The sequence below is a fragment of the Arachis ipaensis genome, chromosome B2 (assembly GCF_059453495.1).
Source record: "Arachis ipaensis isolate K30076 ecotype BB chromosome B2, ASM5945349v1, whole genome shotgun sequence".
In the NCBI taxonomy this organism is placed as follows: Eukaryota; Viridiplantae; Streptophyta; class Magnoliopsida; order Fabales; family Fabaceae; genus Arachis; species Arachis ipaensis.
Window position 1 is genome coordinate 32,227,583 of NC_142437.1, and position 14,276 is coordinate 32,241,858.

The 14,276-nt window shown below is 36.9% G+C and overlaps 1 non-coding gene across 1 annotated transcript; it reads left to right on the plus strand.

Moving 5' to 3' along the window:
- The first annotated feature begins 7,811 nt into the window (after positions 1–7,811).
- On the plus strand, positions 7,812–7,918 carry LOC148573503 (small nucleolar RNA R71). The gene has a single exon (XR_015905865.1). It is a non-coding gene; the product is annotated as a small nucleolar RNA R71 (small nucleolar RNA).
- The last annotated feature ends 6,358 nt before the right edge of the window (positions 7,919–14,276 follow it).

Below are 14,276 nucleotides of genomic sequence, written 5' to 3' on the forward strand. Positions count from 1 at the left end.
CAGCTTATACTGTGCCTCACATGGCCTTGGGTGCCCCTCATGCAGGCCCAACCTCGCCTCCAGGGGTTGCCTTTCCTTCATGCGCTTCACGCCTCCTTTGATGCACCTCACGTAGCTGGCCTTGCGCCTCATGTAACCAAACAGAGGCTTCTAATCCCTCCTCTTTTGGGCTTGCGCTTCACGCAGGGAATGTGGCGCCTCACGCGCCAAATTGGGCCACTCCCATGGATTGTGATTTCTTATTAAATCCCTCTTAATCTTCAATCCTTTAAAACACTTGAGTTGATGATTAAAGTTTGAATACAAGACCCATGATTTGAAGCATTGATTGACAATTATAAAGAATTATCAATAACTTGACTTGGAATGAAAAACTATTGAAAGAATATTAATTAGTTTAGATTTGATTTTACTTTAATTTTATTTGGTTTGAATTCTAAAATAATTAGGTTTAGGGTTAGTATTTAAAGAGGAGAAACATTTACGTGACTTCTCTCTTCTTCCAGCCATTTTGAGTCCAGAGTTTTGTTTTCCTTTGCATCATGAGCAACTATTCTCCTTTGTTGAGGTTAGGAGCTTTATTCATCTTTTATGGATTATTCATCTAAGTTTTTTACTTTATTTGAAGTTTATGTTTTAATCTATTTCATGTTTGAGCTTTCGTTCTTCATCCCTAAAGATTTAGAATTGTTAGAAAATATTCTAAATATTCTTTTGGAAAAAGTAATATTGGAATTAGCTTGAAAACTCTTTCTCACGACTTTTTTATTTAACTAGGAAATAGTATTTCAAAGAGTATGTGATACTTTGTGATTTTCAATTGCTCTAGTTTGAATAAATGACATAAAATTCAGATTAAAAACTTTTGGAAATCATTCTTTCGTGTAAGTTTCAATTGTTTAGGACTAGTTTGGATAAGTGACATAAAATTCAACCTAAGGACTATTCTTGAATCTTATTTGAAACTAAATCAAATTTATGCTTCATCTCTTTTCTTAAATAACTGACTAAGGAATTAATAATTAATTAAGTTAAAGAGAAATTGAATTTCCAATAAATTGAATTGTCGTGATTTATCTTTGCATGCCTCAAATAAATGAACACAATGATTGTTTTTCTAAATAATGAACATTTCTGAAACCTTAACATTCTCACCATTATTGTTTTCACATTCACTGTTTGCTATTTATTGCCTCTGTTTACACGTTTGTTTTAATTCTTCATTTATTCCTTTGTTTTTTTATTTGTCTAATTAGAATAGTCAATTAATCATTGTTGCTTAGTCTTTTAATTCTCGTGAAAATGATAACTCACTTATCGTAATATTACTTAATACGATTCGATGCACTTACCAAATTGTGGTTTTGCAAAATTTTGCATCACTTTGATAGATTTAGAAACAAATTCAGAGTTTAACAATTAGAACTCATAAGTCTGAGAGGGGGGGGCTATTAATAAAGACATACCAGAACCAAAATAAAATATAAAATATTGACGGTGATCAAGATCGGCCTTGAGTAAAAGGATCTGTCTTGCATAAGTTCTTGCATGCTTTCTTGTAGTTGCCTTATATAACTCTAGTATATATATATATAAGGATATGACTTCAGTACTAATCAGTGTGTGACAATGTATTATATTAATACTGTTCTTGTATGAATGCCTAGGAGAAAACTCGGCTCTTGATAGTCGTGCCGAACTATAGCCTTCAACGCCGAACTTACAAGTTCTGGTAGTCCGAGCTTTTGTCCGAGAATGTATCACGTTTGTGGAGAGAACGAACAAAGTAGGGTGGGTACCTGCAAAGGCACTCCAATACTTAAGTTAGTGTTCGGAATTCAATATGCCGTTTTGAGGATAAAATATCATACCTTTATAGGTGAAGGAAGATAGGTCGGTTATGCTTCTGTTGGCTCTCTATATTGAAGAGCAGTTATTAGAAATTAGTAGGTGACAACACTAGGTCGGACGTTTTTATTTCAGAATTAATCCGGTGAGTCGAAGTGTAACGCTTGATGCCGAGTTATGGTATATAATACCGAGTTATGGCGCATAATGCCGAGTTATGACATCGAATTTGTAACAGCCGTATCATAGCCCCCAAGCTTAGCCTGAGGATATTTTTAATGAAGCAAGTTGAGCTTTTGATGAGCAATAACTCGGCAAGTGGTATAGCTATGGAGCCCCCAGTTCAATGTACTTTATTAAAAATAATATTAAATAATTGCTTTGGAAACGTTACAGTTTTAAATGAAGAGAGAGATAAGTAATGATGGCATTAAAGGGTTTTTCATTTCCAATGCCATTTGGATCAGTGATTTGATTGATGGAATGGGTGTAGTGAACTTAACCAGTGGTGGTAACTTTTGCTTAACTGCATTGGAATGCAAATAATTTCTCCCAAATCATTATTTCATTTGGGTTAAGAATTGCTTTTGAAGGTTTCTGAGAAAGAATAAAAGAGGTACGTGCTAGTTTTCTTCTTTCTGTGTATTCTTCTTTCTGCATCTTTTGAGTTTTTGTTGTTGAAAATGGGTTTTGAAAGAAAAAGAGATAAAAAGAAAAAAGTGGACTGGTCATATGATTGGGTTATTGAAGATGTAAAAGTGTGTACATCTTTGTTCACGGATGTGGAAGCTGTGAAAGAGATAGATTTGAAGAAGATAGTAAAAATAGGTTCTGGGATTCGTGTTGAGTTGTTACCATGTTCCAGTGTTCATCACGTATATCATAGAGGAGAGGGTTTTGAATTTTTCTTCATGCATAGCTGTGTTCGGGAGGAACTGGTGCGGTAATTATAGTCCACAAACTAACCGGCAAGTGCACCGGGTCGTACCAAGTAATACCTCAGGTGAGTGAGGGTCGATCCCATGAGGATTGAAGGACTAAGCAATAATGGTTACTTGATTTACTTAGTTAGGCAAACAGAAAATAGTGTTTGAGAGTTCAAAGACATTAAACAATAGAAAGAATATTAAAGAAAGGCAAGTAAATAAGTTGGGAATAAAATATAGAGAAACAGTTAAGGCTTCAGAGTTATTTATTTTCCAGATTGACTTTTCTTATTAATTTATTTTAATCATGTAAGATTTAATTCATGGAAAACTATATGTGACTAGACCCTAATTCCTTAGACCTTTCTAGTCTCTTCTAAAATTCATCAACCGCCAATTCCTTGGTCAATTAATTCCAATTAGAGGGTGAAATTCAATTCTAGTTTATATGCCACAGAAATCCTAATTACCCAAATATAAGAGGATTATATGTCATGTATCCCGTTAAGTCCAGATAATTAGAATTTAGGAGGATATGTTTTCAAGCTGTTGTTCAAGTAAAGAGCTTTTCCAAGTTATACAAGAACACAATTAGAAAGAGGGTCATACTTCCGTTCCACCCAAATTCATAAAATAAAGAACGAAAACAATCCTTGAAATATAAATCAGTACATGAATTAAAATAGCAAAATAATAGAATCAATCCATACAATAGACAGAGCTCCTAACCTTAACAGTGGAGGTTTAGTTGCTCATGGTTCTGAGATAAAATAAGGATTCTGATAAAATGTATTTTGGTAGTTGGAATGGAATTCCCTGTGGAATAATTCCAATCCCCTTTTATATCTAATCCTAATTAATTTAAAATCTATCTTCTAAAACTAAAATAATATCTTTTCCTATTTTAAAATAAAAATAAAGTTTAAATCAGAATTAATAGGAATCAGCATTTTCTGCACTTCGCGCTTATCACGCGTACGCGTCAGTCACGCGTACGCGTCGATGGTCTTTTTCGCGTGTCATGCGTACGCGTCAGGTATGCGCACGCGTACGTGTCAGGTACGCGCACGCGTCACCATGGACAACTCCGAATCACGCGTACGCGTCAGGCACACGCACGTGTCACTCCTCGCTGGTCAGCTCCTTGGTTTCTTCTCTTTCTCTGCAGAAACTCCATCAAATCCAACCAAATGCTACCTAAAATAAACAGAATTACACAAGACTCAAAGTAGCATCCATAGTGGCTAAAAGATAATTAATTCTTGATAAAACTTAACAAATTAAATGCAAATTTACTAGGAAAAGGTAAGAAAGATGCTCACGCATCACAACACCAAACTTGAATTGTTGCTTGTCCTCAAGCAACCAAACTAATATAACCTTAGGATGTGAATTTGCATGAGAATGAGAGTTCGATTAAGCTCATATCTCTTCTTATAGTGGGGTTTACAACTGCAACCCTGAATAGTTTTGGCATCTCACTCTTCTTTGAATCAAAAGGATATCAATGTCAATTGGAATTAGAATCCTGATAATATTATGAGTTCTCTGATCTTTTATACTCAATTTAACCCTTGAACACAGTAATTTTTTTCTTTGGTGCTTTACACCTTGAGCCTACCCGTGACTTTAAATGTTTTGTCTCAAGCTTCACTTGACACAAAACACCACAAGCACTTAACTGGGGAACTCTCTTTAAGTTCTGGTTTTTTTTTCCAGTTACTCCCAGACAGTGGTGCTCAAAGCCTTTGGCATATCTGTTAAATGTATTTGATCTCGACTCTTAGTGTTCTGTCTCAAGGATTACTTGACACAATCACACCACAAGCATATGACCAGGGAAACAACTCTTTGAGCTTTTAATCATGTCTGACCTCCCTTGTCATTGATGCTCAGAGCCTTGGACCTTGCTTTTATTATTATATTTTTTTTCTTTTGCTGTTTCTTTTGCTTCAAGGATTAAACTCTCACTTATTGCAGAGAATTCATAATAGTTCTCTAAATTTCTATTTCTTGTACATCAACATTCTTTGATTCAAATTTAAATATGCACTGTTCATGTCATGCATTCAGAGTCATAGAAAATACCACCACATTTGGATAAATGCGACTACTCTTAAAATTAAACTCAATTTCTCAAGCAATACATCACTTCTTTTCTTTTCTTTTCTTTTTAGATTCAAGTTAAGTGAGTGGTACATGAAACATTTTTTTTTACTAAAAGCAAATGACAGAATGAAATTAACTCTAAAAACTGAAAGTACTAAAGATCATGCAGGCAATCAAAGCAACAGAAAATAGAAGACAACAAAATAAGAACGGAAGAGAATTAGAATGAAAGGAACTCAACCACTTCAGTTATCCTAGTGGCCATCTCATTCTTCTGGTTGTGCTCCTCTGTGAAGATGATTTGCCTCCCTTTGGCGCTATTTAAAATAAACAGAAAAGCCAAAAAGCAAAGCGACAACACTAAACTTAAAAAGTTGCTTGTTCTCAAGTAAAGAAGAACTGAAAACAGAAAGGGACATAAAAAGACATACGGATGAGTAAAAACAAATAGTATGATAAAAGAAGAATAAAATGATAAAAGAGTAAAAAAGGTTAAAATAATTAAAATATATATATATATATTATCTCTTTGTGTTGTTGATTTTTTTAATTTATTTATTTTTTATTATTATTATTATATATACATAGTTATTTATTTATTTATTTAATATATATATGTGTATAGAAAGGGGGGGGTGTTGGGTTTAATGGTTAATTAATAGGGGAGGGTAGGGGAGAGGTGTTGGTTTGAATGGGGAATGAATAAGGGGGTAGGTGGGGGTGATCACGGGAATAAGGGGATGAAGAAGGGTGTTGTGGGGACCAGCTTGCATGTTTTTTTTTTTGAAGTGTTCGGTTCCTGTTCTAAAATAGCTGCATGATCATAACACACTTAACACAAAAGAAAAACAGTAAAAACTCAATAAAAATCAAATAAATAAGAAAATCACTACTACGAAAAATAACTAAGGATACGAAATTATCGGGTTGCCTCCCGACAAGCGCTTCTTTACCATCACTAGCTTGACGGTCAGCTCCTCTAAGGAGGAGGATCATAGGGGCTCAGCTCTTCACCCCTTACTTTGAACTTCTTTCCTGTGTCTCCATAAAGTAGCTCAATATGCTCCAGAAAGAGGATTCTGTTTACTGTATAAATTCACACTAGATTGCTAGTCAACACCACTTTCATTCCTGGGGAGAAACCTTCAGTAGGGATCTTTTTGTTTCTACATCCTCTGGGTACTTTCTTCTTTTTGGAAACCTCCTCCTTGGTGGATGATGCATTCCCGATACCAAACTTAGGTTTGATGTCAGGAGAAATTTTATTGATTGTCAACAAAGGAGTTTTGAGCTGCAGATTCTGCGGTGCATCATCAGGGGGTTTTTGAAGGTTTGGATTAATAGGCTCAGTCTGCATGCACCTCTCTTCTTCACCTGCTGAATGTATATCTTTGAAGACATGAAAGACCAACTGCTCATTATGCACTCTAAGCACTAATTCACCTTCTTCCACATCAATCAGAGCTCTTCCAGTGGCTAGGAATAGTCTTCCTAGAATTATAGAGGCATTCTCATCCTCTCCTGTGTCAAGAATCACAAAATCTGCTGGGAGGAAGAACTTACCCACTTTGACCAAGATATTCTCCACTAATCCGTATGCAGGCTTCATAGATTTTTCTGCCATTTGTAATGCTATCCTTGTGGGTTGTGCCTCTTGGATTTGCAGCTTCTTCATCACAGATAAGGGCATTAGATTTATGCTTGCTCCCGGATCACATAACGCTTTCTCAAAGGTTGTTCTCCCAATGGTGCATGGAATTTGAAAGCTCCCTGGATCTGGCATCTTCCTTGGCAAGTTATTCTGAATTATGGCACTACATTCTTTAGTCAGGACCACTGCTTGTCATTGGTCTCCTTTTGAAGTCTCTGAGGATATGGAATTTTAGGCTTGTACTCAGGAACCTTTGGCAATGTAGGATAAGTGTCAAGAGAGTCTGAGAATGGGTTTTCCGCACGCTTTGGAGGGGCGTGCTCTGCTTCGTCCTTCTTCTCCTTTGGAGCTTCTTTTTCAACTGGCTCCTCATTATTAACTTGTACTTCCATACTTGCCACTTGTCCACTTATCAAGGTAATATAGCCTTGTATTTCTCTCTTGGATTTGGAGTTGTGTTACCAGGAAGGCTATTAATGGTCCTTTTATCAATTTCATTAATTTTTGTTGCTAATTGACCCATCTGAATCTCCATGTTTTGAATTGTATTTGTAGACCTCTCAGGTATTTGCTTGCTCAGTTGGCCTATTTGCACCTCCAAGTTTCTAATGGAGGCTCTGGTTTCCTGCATAAAACTCCTCATCATTTCCCAATTAGAATCTTGTTGGGATTGAGAGTTTGTCTGCTGAGGTGGTTGTTGTTGATGAGACTGAAATTGGCGGTTATTATGATTGTTCTATTGAAAACCGCCCTGAGAATTATTGTTGAAATTCTGAGATTTCTGAGGTTAGTCCATCCACTCAAGATTGTATGTCTTAGAGTATGGATCATTATTGGGATTTCTAGGACCACTCCCCATGTAATTGACCTGTTCAGAAAAAGATTGAGCATAGTCATAATTCTCATTTTGTACAAAATTACCTGTCATGTCATAAGAGACCTCTTGAGGTGGATTTTGGGTGTTGATAGCTAAGACTTGCATGCCACCCATCTACTGAGTAAGTATATTTATTTGCTGAGACATAAGCTTGTTTTGAGCAAGAATAGCATTAACAGCTTCCATTTCCAACACACCTCTCTTCTGAGAAGTCTCTGAGTTCACAGGATTCCTGTTAGATGAGTATAAATATTGGTTGCTAGCAACCAATTCAATCAGCTCAATAGTCTCTTCTGGTGTCTTCTTCTTGTGCAATGAACCACCTGCAGAATTATCTAAGCACATCTTGGATATTTCACCCAAGCCTTCATAAAAGATATCTAGTCGGGTCCATTTGGAGAACATGTCCAGAGGGCATTGCCTAGTCAATAGCTTGTACCTCTCCCAAGCTTCATAAAGAGTTTCACCATCCTTCTGCCTGAAGGTCTGAACCTCCACCCTAAGCTTAGTCAGCTTCTTTGGTGGGAAAAATTTAGTAAAAAACTCAGTAACAACCTTGTCCCAAGTATCCAAGCTTTCCTTGGGTCGGGAATCTAGCCATAACTTTGCTCCATCCCTCAGAGCAAACGGGAAGAGCATGAGTTTGTACATCTCTGGGTTTACTCCATTTGTCTTCACCATATCACAAATCTGCAGAAAATTAGAAACAAATTGATTTGGGTCTTCGTGGGAAAGACCATGATACTGGCAGTTTTGTTGCACCAGGGTGACCAATTGTGGCTTTAGCTCAAAGTTGTTCGCAGCTATAGGAGGCACCACAATGCTTTTTCCATAAAGATCTGCAGTAGGAGCAGAGTAAGAGCCAAGCACTCTCCTTTGTGGTTCATTTTCATTTGGATTTGCCACATTGGCATTAACAGTATTATTAGGATCCATAGTGAATTCTGCAGCCTTGTAAAGTCTTGCTTGTTGTAAACGTCACCTCCAAGTCCTTTCAGGTTCTGGATCAAAGTCTAATAGAGGTTTCTTGTCCCTGTTCCTACGCATAAACAAGCAGAAGTCAAGAAAAGATGGGATTCTCTACGTCAGAGTGCAGAGAAGTCCCAGTGAGGTATCCTGTGTAAAATAATAAAATAAAATTACTAAATAATATAAATAAATAAATTTCAAAAATGATAACTGAAATTAGACAGAAATTTTTTGAAAATTAACAGGAAAAATAAACAAGAAAATTAAAATAAAATTAACTAGGTGACACCAAACTTAATTTCAGAAATTAAGGAAAAATATTAGTGCCATTTATTTATAAAAAAATTTATTTCGAAAATACTAAGCAAAAATAATAAAAAAAATTAAAACTAAAATGCCTAATCTAAGCAATCAAACAACTGATAGTTGTTAATCCCTATCAATCTCCGGCAACGATGCCAAAAACTTAGTGCGGTAATTATAGTCCACAAACTAACCGGCAAGTGCACCGGGTCGTACCAAGTAATACTTCAAGTGAGTGAGGGTCGATCCCACGAGGATTGAAGGACTAAGCAACAATAGTTACTTGATTTACTTAGTTAGGTAAACAGAAAATAGTGTTTGAGAGTTCAAAGACATTAAACAATAGAAAGAATATTAAAGAAAGGCAAGTAAATAAGTTGGGAATAAAATATGGAGAAACAATTAAGGCTTCAGAGTTATCTATTTTTCGGATTGACTTTTCTTATTAATTTATTTTAATCATGTAAGATTTAATTCATGGCAAACTATATGTGACTAGACCCTAATTTCTTAGACCTTTCTAGTCTCTTCTAAAATTCATCAACCGCCAATTCCTTGGTCAATTATTTCCAATTAGAGGGTGAAATTCAATTCTAGTTTATGTGCCACAGAAATCCTAATTACCCAAATATAAGAGGATTATATGTCATGTATCCCGTTAAGTCCAGATAATTAGAATTTAGGAGGATATATTTTCAAGCTATTGTTCAAGTAAAGAGTTTTTCCAAGTTATACAAGAACGCAATTAGAAAGAGGGTCATACTTCCGTTCCACCCAAATTCATAAAATAAAGAACGAAAAAAATCCTTGAAATATAAATCAGTACATGAATTAAAATAGCAAAACAATAGAATAAATCCATACAATAGACAGAGCTCCTAACCTTAACAATGGAGGTTTAGTTGCTCATAGTTCAGAGAGAAAATAAGGATTCTGATAAAATGTATTTTGGTAGTTTGAATGGAATTCCCTGTGGAATAATTCCAATCCCCTTTTATATCTAATCCTAATTAATTTAAAATCTATCTTCTAAAACTAAAATAATATCTTTACCTATTTTAAAATAAAAATAAAGTTTAAATCAGAATTAATAGGAATCAACGTTTTCTGCACTTCGCGCTTATCACGCGTACGTGTCGATGGTCTTTTTCGCGTGTCACGCGTATGCGTCAGGTATGCGCACGCGTCACTGTGCAACTTCGCTTTTCACGCGTACGCGTCAGGTACGCGCACGTGTCACCATAGACAGCTCCGAATCACGCATACGCGTCAGGCACGCGCACGCGTCACTCCTCGCTGGTCAGCTCCTTGGTTTCTTCTCTTTCTCCGCAGAAACTCCATCAAATCCAACCAAATGCATCCATAGTGGCTAAAAGATAATTAATTCTTGATAAAACTTAACAAATTAAATGCAAATTCAATAGGAAAAGGTAAGAAAGATGCTCATGCATCAGGAACTGAGAATAAAGCTTCCATTTTTAGAATTTCAGTGTCAAGTGTTGAGGCAATTGAATTGTGCTCCTCTCAGCTTCATCCTAATGGATGGGCTTTTTTGCGAAGCTTTGAGGTGTTGATGGAGTATCTGGAAGAAAAACCTTCATTGGAGCTTTTCTTCTCTATGTTCCAAGCCAAAGGTGTTTGGAAAGGTGGCTGGATTAACCTGAATTGTTCACCAGGTTTTGCTATTTTTAAGTTATATAAGTCATCGTTTAAAGACTTTAAAGAGATGTATTTGAAAATGAGAAGTGTTGAGGATGACTTCCCGTTCTATTTATATCAGGATTTAGGGGAAAAATTTTCCTTGTGGTGGTGCTCGGAACTTCAGAATATTCTCGGATTTGAAGGGATAAATCCAATAAATAAATGTATTATTGAGTACTTGGTAGAAGTTGTCGACCAAAAAGAACTAATCTCGGTGAAAATAGGCAAGCAGTGATAGATTATTTAGGTAAGCTTCTGAAATATTGTGGTGTGAAGAAAATTTAAACATTTTCTTGACTATTTGATTTTATTTGCTTTCAGGGAAAAATATCTCGGGGTATCCGCTGCCACCCTGAGAGCCTGGGTTAAAACTAAAAACCTCGAGAAGGAGGGTTTGACTTCAAAAGCGGATAAAGCTGTTGGTGCTGAGGAGGTGAATCAGCCTAAACCGAAAAAAAGGGTTATTTTGAAAAAGAGAAAAACTGACGTGGTGGATCTGCCTGAGGGTTCCGAGGAAGATAGGGATGAGGTTCTGATTGAAGAAATTCATGGTTTTTTTTTAGAATAAAAAAATTTGCATGACGTTGCCGAGGAAAGGGATGGCTCATCGCTTTGGGGGAAGGATTTTTCTTATATGGTCGTTGCCGACGAGGTTTGCCAGTCGCCGACAGATGTGTCTCTGGCGAACGAGGTTGGGGATGTCACCATTGATCAATATATGCAGGTATGTTTTGTGGTTGTTGTATAGGTGTAATTGTTGATTGGTTTTTTTTATCTATATTTTCTATGGCTTTTGTTTGGCTGTGCAAGGTGCTTGGTTTTCGGCTAGCGAGCTTAGGGCGTAGCCAAGAAAATAAGCATCGAAAACTTGCCGGGCAGAAGCAAAATCCAAATTTGAAAGAGGAGCTGGCTTTAAAAAATGCCAAAGTAGCCGAGTTGGAAACTAAGTTTTCTGGGAGTGAGAGGGAGTTGAAGCTGATGAAAGAAAATTATGTAAAGGAGGTGGAGGATCTTAAGAAAAAGGAAGCTGACCTTTCTACCATGAGTGCTCAGATGATTGAGGTGACGGCAAAGTTGAAAGTGATGGAAAAACAGAAGGAGGCAGAGATCCTGGATTCGTTTGTGGAAGGGTTTGAACAGGCTTCACTGCAGGCGAAGTTTCTTGCTCCTAAGTTTGACTTTTCTCAGATAGATCCAGGGAAGATAGTTCGAGATGGAACCATGGTTGAAGATGATGGTGCAGCTGAAGAAGAGGACGAGAATGTCGAACAGTTTAATTTTAATTGGACTTATGTATTGTTAACTTTTTGTGTTTGTTTAGAATTTTAGTGGCCCTTTATGGAGCTTTTTGAACTTTTATAATTGTGACATCTAAAAACAATATGAACATTTAGATGCGTTTGCCAACATTGCTTTTGGTTGCTATTTAATTGGTAAAGTCTTTTGCATGGTTTGCCTGATAGTAATACGTTTTATAGTATTTGTGTTTGCTTGACCTTAGCCAATAGTTGTGTAATGGTTATATCTCAAAAAGATATAAGTAAGAAGATAGGATAGCATAGATCAAAATTTTGAATTTAATATTTGAGATCAGTATAATGTGATTCTGAATAGAAGTCAGTAAGATAGAGGTTTGAGTTCGGATAAAAATGAAAAATAGCAAGATAGAATAAACAAAAAACTAGTATTATATATGTATTGATAGACCTTTGATTACAAAGGTGCAGGTAGGCAAGCCTCATTAAAACCTCTCCAAGAAAAACCCTTGTCGGAAAAAATCTTGTAAGTAGGAAAAAGAGTACTTGCCTGTCCCTGACTTTAACTGTAATATAATTTTAAAGATGAGACATTTCAGGTACTTGGCAGAGTATTACCATCGAGTGATTGTAACCAGAAGGCCCTTCAATAACTCGGAAAGGACCTTCCCAATTTGCTGCTAAATTGCCATGGTGTGGTGGTCTTCTAGCTTGTTCTGCTTTCTTCAGCACCAAGTCGTTGACTTGAAATGATCTTGGTTGAAGTTGTTTGTTGTGTTGCCGAGCTATATACTGCTGCATAGCTCGGTGACGAATTTCTATGAGAAGTCACACATCTTCAATTGTGTCTAGATCTTGTTGTCGTGCTTCATCACCGTTCTCAAGATCGGCAAGTTGAGTTCGGAGTGAAGATTGAGAGATTTACACAGGTATCATTGTTTCAGAACCATATACTAAACGAAATGGTATTTCTTTTGTTGTTGAATGATCAGTAGTGTTGTATCCCCAAATTAATTCTGGGATTAATTCCGACCCAAGCTCCTTAGCATCGTCAAGCTTTTTCTGCAAGGCGTGTAAGATGACCTTGTTGGCAGCTTCTGCCAGGCCGTTTGTTTGTGGATGTTCAACCAACAAAAAATGGTGTTTGATTCCTAAATTCTGCAAAAAAAGGTGAATTTTTTATCGGCAAATTGGCGACCATTATCAGTGATAATGTGCCAAGGTATGCCGAATCAAAAGATAATATTTTTCCACACAAAGGAAATCATATGTTGAGACGTAATTTTTGCCAAGGGTTAAGCTTCTATCCATTTTGAAAAGTAATTGATTTTGAAAATTAAAAATTTTACCTGTCTAGGTGCTAATGGGAAGGGGACGAGTATATTTAGTCCCCATTGATTAAATGGCCAAGTTACCTGATGAGTGGATATTTTATATGCTTTTTGGCATCGTTTTCATATAGTTTTTATTATGTTTTGTTTAACTTTTATTCTATTTTCATAGGTTTTAGTGCCAAATTCATATTTTTGGATTCTACTTTGAGTTTGTGTATTTTATGGTGATTTCAGGTATTTTCTGGCTGAAATTGAGGAGCTTGAGCAAAAGTCTAATTCAGAGACAGAGAAAGGACTGCAGATGCTGTCAGGATCTGACCTCTATGCACTCGAAGGAGCTTTTCTGGAGCTACAAAAGTTCAAATGGCACGCTCTCAATGGGAATGGAAAGCTAACACCCGGGGCTTTCCATAAATATATAATAATCCATACTTTGCTTTGGAAATGAAGGCCCAAAATTGGCGTTCAACGCCACCCACCTACCGTATTTCTGGCGTTGGACGCCCAAAAGGGAGCAGCTGGCGTCCAACGCCCAAAAGGGAGTCCCAAGCCAGCGTTCAACGCCCCTAAGGAGTCCTAGCACGTGGAGACACCCTTGGCTCAGCCTAAACACTCACCAAGTGGGCCCAAAAAGTGGATTTTTACACTATCAACCCAGTTTATCCCATTTCTGTAATCTTTAGTTATTAGATTAGTATTTATAGGAGAAGATCACCCTTGTTTTGGGGATCCGCCAATCTTCTTCTTTCCCATTTTATATTTTCGAACATTATGTATAGTACGAGTCACTAACCTCCTAAGGTTAAGGTTAGGAGCTCTGCTGATTCTTATGAATTAATAATATCATTATTCCACTTCAACCTATGCTTGATTCTATTATAAGATGTATCTTCGTTCTTCATCCTAATAGATTGGGAGTGTAACTTGAACATCATCCCAATTCTACATGGGTTCGTCTGAGTCCTTGATGGGATATTATTGAACCACAAGCTTAATTATACATCTCTTAGATGGCTAATCCACGGCTTCGTTGGGGACTTCTCGAGACATCAGTTCAGCTTAGGTGCGGGGCGATTAGGGCCTCTGTGGTATATGCTAGAAACCAAGGAGTAGCGTTCTCTGATCCAGAAGATCCGACCTTGTCTGTGGCATTTTGAGTAGGATCACCAAGGGAATGGATTGCTAGAGCTTCACCCTCGATCAGATTGGATGACCGCTGACCCGGCGTTAATCATATACAGCCTGCCATGGAATAAATCCATCAGAAGTTGGAGTATATGGTGAGAAAAGTTGATCCAGAAG